Source organism: Astatotilapia calliptera, chromosome 7, assembly GCF_964374335.1.
Source record: "Astatotilapia calliptera chromosome 7, fAstCal68.1, whole genome shotgun sequence".
NCBI lineage: Eukaryota > Metazoa > Chordata > Actinopteri > Cichliformes > Cichlidae > Astatotilapia > Astatotilapia calliptera.
Window position 1 is genome coordinate 44,570,908 of NC_137428.1, and position 6,000 is coordinate 44,576,907.

At 39.7% G+C, this 6,000-nt stretch overlaps 1 protein-coding gene across 2 annotated transcripts in view; it reads right to left on the reverse strand.

Annotated features, from left to right (window-relative positions):
- The window catches only part of LOC113026231 (metabotropic glutamate receptor 8-like), a 155,749-nt gene extending 152,224 nt beyond the window's left edge, over positions 1–3,525 (reverse strand). For both annotated transcript variants that reach the window (XM_026174762.2, XM_026174761.2), the window contains exon 1: positions 2,894–3,525. The gene's annotated coding sequence lies outside the window, so the exon portion shown is untranslated. The remainder of the gene's footprint in view (positions 1–2,893) is intronic.
- Between the last annotated feature and the right edge of the window lie 2,475 nt (positions 3,526–6,000).

The window sequence follows — 6,000 nt, forward strand, 5'->3', positions numbered from 1 at the left end:
AGGGGGTTAGTGAGTGAGTGAGTGAGTGAGTGATTCGTTTGCTCTATGATTCAGCACAGGAGGGAGGGGGTGAGTAGCTCAAATGTGCTGTTAGCATGTTAGCAGAGCGATGCTACTGTGAACCGAGGAGCTATTTTCTTGATGTGAGCTTCTACTCAGGGTTTTTTCTTCCAGTTCAGAGCAGAAATACTTTTGTTAAGAAACTGGCTGTTGTCCCCCCCCCCCCACAATTTTAATTATAAGCTAGATATATTTCTACTAAGCAAATTAGTTTGCTAACAGAAACAGGGATGAGTCAGTGAGTCAGTTGGGCTTGTGAATCATGATTCACGAGTCAGTAAAGTGATTCTCGAGTATTGAACATCACTACTGCCAGCTCAAGCTCGACACAGCTGCTGTAACATAAGACTGACATCCAGCTAACCACAGCTAAAAAGATATTTAGAGAAAACTTACCATTTCCTCAGGTTACACGAATTGAGTTGTTTCATGCTGAAAAGTTGTTGTTTTGGCTCTCACTGAAGACACCGACATGGCCACATCTTATTGGTGAAAAAATTACCGGAAATTCCACTGACGGCATGTTATCTAATGTGTTAAACTAATTTTTTTTTTTTAAAGTAACGAGTCGAATTTTGCAAATGTAGCAGAGTAAAAGTACCGTTTCTTCTTCATAATTGTACTCAAGTAAAAGTAAAAAGTATCGTGCAAAAAAGGTACTTAAAAAGTATATATTTTTTTAAAAACTTACTCAAGTAAATGTAACGGAGTAAACGTAGCTCTTACTACCCACCTCTGCTTGTAGCTAACTCCGTTTTATCCATCTGTCTCTGGTTAACAATAACTGGACCTAGGCAAGCTGAGAGGCCAGCAGATTTCTTTCTGGGGGATAAACCTACAAATAAGACAAGTGCGTATACAAAGATAAGCAACACTGAGTAGTCTTCACCTTCTCCAGATGAAACAACTAGTATTCCATTTGGGAGCCCTTGTGACAGTGACGGACACTGTTGTTGTTCTAAAGACAATAAAGTACACCACATTTAGACTATAGAGAAAAGAACAACACCAGTTTGGAAAATCTGACAAATTTGTATTTGGAGAACAACAGACAATCGTAATATTGTCAAAATATTATTCTCAGATACTAACCAGTATTAAAATTTAACAGATATCAGATTAGATACTTTTTCATAACACAATCAATACCAATAGTGCTGTCTTTGCTTCCTCCAGGTGAGACAAATACAACACTGTGTAGACAGTCAGGCACACAGCACCTCCTCTCACTAACAGTAGTTGGCATTCACAATTATGAACAACACTTTAGAAGGAATTTTGAGAAGTCAGTAAAGCTCCTGTTTGAACAAAAAGTTCTTAACAGTTGTTATAAATGTTTACCTGGCCAGGATACAAATTAATGTTAGCCACTTAACTATTAGAGGTTACCATGTAGCCACAAACTCAGGGAACACAAGCTAATGTACTCTTAATGCCAGTGCCAAGCCCGAATAATTGGGGGGACTGTGTCAGGAAGCCTATCCAGCATAAAATCTTTGATAAATCAAGCGCTCATCTGCTGTGGCAACCACTGAAAAACAAAAATAATAATAATAATAATAAAATAAGAAAGCCTTTATTAGTCCGAGAGTGGTTTTTATTTTGTTTGTTTTGGTTTGTTTTTTGGTTTGTTTATTGGCACTATAATAACTGAATTAAAAATTATATATATATAATATACACACTTTACTAGTTTCTTAACATATTTCTGGTCTACACCAGTCACCTTTAAAATAGTGTTGTGACAGATTTATTATTATTATTATTATTATTATTATCATCATCATCATCATCATCATCATCATCATCCTCATTATTATTTTTGTATTGCTTTCAGCTTCTTCTTTAAAAAAAAAAAAAAAAAGCCTCTTTACCGTTTTCCCCAGGGATCAAAATTGAGCTGGAGATCCCAGTATTGCAACAACCCTTCCTTCCTCATATACCAAAGTCTGTTCAAGTTCATACATACACCTGGCTATAAGTGTATCTAAACAATGGTTGAACTGCGAGTTTCTACCTGCCTTATGAACTTTGCTGTATCCATCAGAACTAGATGATGGGTGATGATGATGATGGCAGTAGATTCCAGGTAAATAGATAAAGCCAGCAACTTCTTATTGGATGCTGCACAGTGGAAAAAAAAGAAATATATATATATATATATATATATACATATATATATATATATACACACGCATTGTCTCTGTGAGCTGCACTTTGTTTCTGTGCAGCTCACCGACTTCTTTTTATCCTTTCCTTCAGTTAATTCTGCTTTATTTTTTTATTTTTTTATTTATTTGCCCCTTTTTCTACGCCTCTTTGCCATTAAGACACACACTTAGTGAGCCTTGCACACGCAAACTCATCATAATAGGGAGCAAACACCTTTCATCCTAAGTACAGTGTAGATTCTTAAGCTGAGCGTACTCACACGTGCCTGAACATTTTCCCAGTGGGAACATGGAGAACACGCAAGCATTTTTCAGGTATGCGCACGAAGTCACCAAGACGCATCCATAAAAAAGGAGGGGTGGTGGCGGGGGGGGGGGGGGGGGCGTAAAAGCGTGCCAGCACTGTGGGCTCATGTGCACGATTGAGTCAAATGCATTCAGAACTAGCTACAGTCCCAAAATCTCTTTTTAATTTAAACATACAAACAGCTTGAGAAGCAAACTGGCAGCTTTGTAAACTGCTACTAAATGATTAACTGATTATTGACTGCAGAATCCGAAGCTCCAACATGTTCCCATAGATCACAAAAACGTTATCAATTACATGCGACATGTGTAGCTACATTTACAGATAATTTAAATGTAATGTAATTAAAATTTACCTGCCAAATATCACCGGTAAATCTTCAGGAATCTTTTTTATCCTAGTAAGAAGAGGTTTTTTCGTCAGCTTCGCAAGTCAGCCAGTTGTCTTGTGTCTCCAGCAGTTAGTAACATCACATTAAACCTGTTCAGTCAAATTCCTCCACTGAGTTTCGATCCAGCATCCGCAAACAAAAAAGTGATGTGAAAATTCACCTTTTCCTCCGTGTCTTTAGTTAGAGATCAGCGCTGATCATAGTTCTGTCAGAGAAATTGTCATGTCTTCAGGTTAATATCAACCCTGATCGCCTGCAAGTGTAGGTTCGACTCACACGGGAAAATCCCAGGACCCTCCCTCTCCAGTCCTGATTGGTCTCATATCAAAGTGTCCGACAATTCAGAGAATGGACCTTATAAGAGCAGCCGGTTGCGTCCACAAGAGAGAAGCGCATGCTTTTCTTCGCCTCTCGCAGCTCTCCAAAGTGCAGTGTGCGGCTGGCCTACGTCACAGAAAACACTGGCGGCTCTCGTGCTCGTCACACGAAGCTGATGAGAGTTTCATGTCAAGCTCCCCCTAACAGAACCAGTGACAGACTTGTGCAGGGACTGCACGATCCTGGACCAAACTGAAATGATGTCAGTCACATCATAGAAGAGAAGAAAAGAAGCCCGACTGGTGCTGTCACACATAAGGTTAATAAGCTAAGAGAATACTGCACAGGTAGAGGGGTTTCCGAAGTTAAAGCAGCAGAGATGGAGAAAAGACGCCACCTAGCGGACACAAGTCGTAGTTACAACTAGATGCCGGTTCTCCGATGTCAATTCATTATGTCTACAATAAATAAAATCACAATAGTCACTTTAAGGTACGTTACACTAGAAGATAAAGAGACAATTAGATCCTATTACTGTGGGAAGGCGATGGTGTGAAGGAACCTCTTAACAGAAAGTAACAGAACCAGGCTCAGAGAGGGAGCCATTTGCCCCGACTGGCTGGGACTGAGTGGAAAGAGAAGAGAAAATGAGTTCATAGAGAACAAAACACAAAATATGGAAATGAAGATAAAGTATATATACAACTTCAAAATAGGAAAGGAGTTTTGTCTTTTGTTTTTTAAGTATTGCTATTTAAAAAAAAAAAAAAAAACATTTCATCCACCAGAAACCGTTATAAACTTGGCACCTAAAACCTGGTTTTAAAAATGTGTGTCTGCAGGCATCGAAATGCAAAATGCATGCAGACAAAAACATACAAAATCCAATTTTTAATTATTCCATGCAGGACAACATTTGTTTATGTTTTCTCTTCAGTTTGTTTGTTTTTTTGCTGTTTGTTGTGGGGGAGAGGTGTTTATTTGCTACAAGAACACATACATAATGTCAGCTGTTTGCAAACAAACACACAGATCTCTGGATTTCTTAATGAAATGAAATGCAGTGAGTAAAAAGTAACACTATAACTAAAAAGCCTCTTAGGAAGGTTTTTGTTATGATCACCTGCATCTTGTTTTTTATGATCATAATGGTGTATAGAATTTGGTTGTAATCTACCTGCAACAAAACTAGCTGGACATAAAATATAACTCTGTGTGCCACAATTCATTTTGCCTGCCAGGACAAAAAGCAATACATGATGATGCCAATCATTTGCTGAAAACAAGACCAATAGTTTTTGCTCTTGTTTTGCTCCTACAGTGTTTCCAATCATGAAACAAATTTAAATATTAGACAAAGCTAACACAAGTAAACACAAAATGCAGTTTCTAAATGAAGGTGTTTATTATTAATTGGGGAAAAAATCCAAACCTACATGGCCCTGTGTGCAAAAGGAATGATTTGATATCCTCGTGTCGGTGCTGGATTGGCAGACAGAGGCGGTTTCTCGCAAGTTAAGTAGATTTTTTTTAAGGCGGTTTTTTCCAAAGTCGCAAAAGTATGACGTCACAACAATTTGATTGGTCACTTGCAATGTTGAACCTTGAACCAACATTTATTATGATGATGTGGGAACAACACCGACACGAGGATATCAAATCGTGCGAGTGAACACCATCCCCACAGACACAGCGGCCAGGCAAGCAGAAGAACAGCACCTCAAGAAGAGTAAATGTGGTTATTCCAGCTGGACTTTTGTCAAAGCTGGGAAGGCACCAAAAGAAAGTTCCAGCCGATCCAGGAGAAAAGGACAACCGCTGCCTAAGCAAAAACCTGTAGTGATCCCATGTGTGTCAGGAGTATCGGAGCAGTTGAGACACATTTTTTCTAAACACCAGGTCTCTGTGGCTTTTAAACCCCAAAACACACTGCGCCAAAAATTGGTCCACCCCAAGGATCGGGTCCCCCGACACAAACAGAGTAACATAGTTTACGCTGTTAAATGCCAGGAGGATTGTCAGGATTTATACATCGGGGAAACAAAACAACCTCTGGCAAAGCGGATGGCACAACACAGAAGAGCCACCTCGTCAGGCCAGGACTCTGCAGTCTATTCACACCTACAGGCCCGTGGACACTCTTTCAATGATGAGGATGTACACATCTTGGACAGGGAGGAACGCTGGTTTGAGCGCGCAGTCAAGGAGGCCATTTACGTGAAAAGGGAAAGACCATCTCTGAATCGAGGAGGGGAGAGTTTGCTGGAGAGTCGGCGCAGTGGCAGGATGCCTGCTGTGTTGCCTGGGATTACTCCTTATCCCCTACCCAACCCCGTTGCTGGTCACGTGCTCTATAATGTTGTACTGTGGACATTTATGTGCTTTCTGTGCAGAGGAGTTTTTTTGTTTCCTGTTCTCATATAGCCCAGCATGAGTAGAGGTCTCTTTTTTTCCTCTTGTACTTTTCCCATTGTAGTGTACATTTCAGTGGTTTTTCTGTAATGCAACCGTTCTCTGACTTGTGTCCCCATGTGATGTCTGTGTTGTGTGTGTAAGGTCGGGGGGCGGGTTCATTTCACTGCAGGGCAACCTGCCACTGCATGTGGTGAATAAAATTTGATGAACTTGATGAACTTGAACTTGATTAACTATGAACTAACTTAAATATAGTAACGGTGTATTTGTACTTTGTTACACTCTACATTCATTCATATTTTAATTGTCCCTATAGATATTGACAGTTAACCATGTCA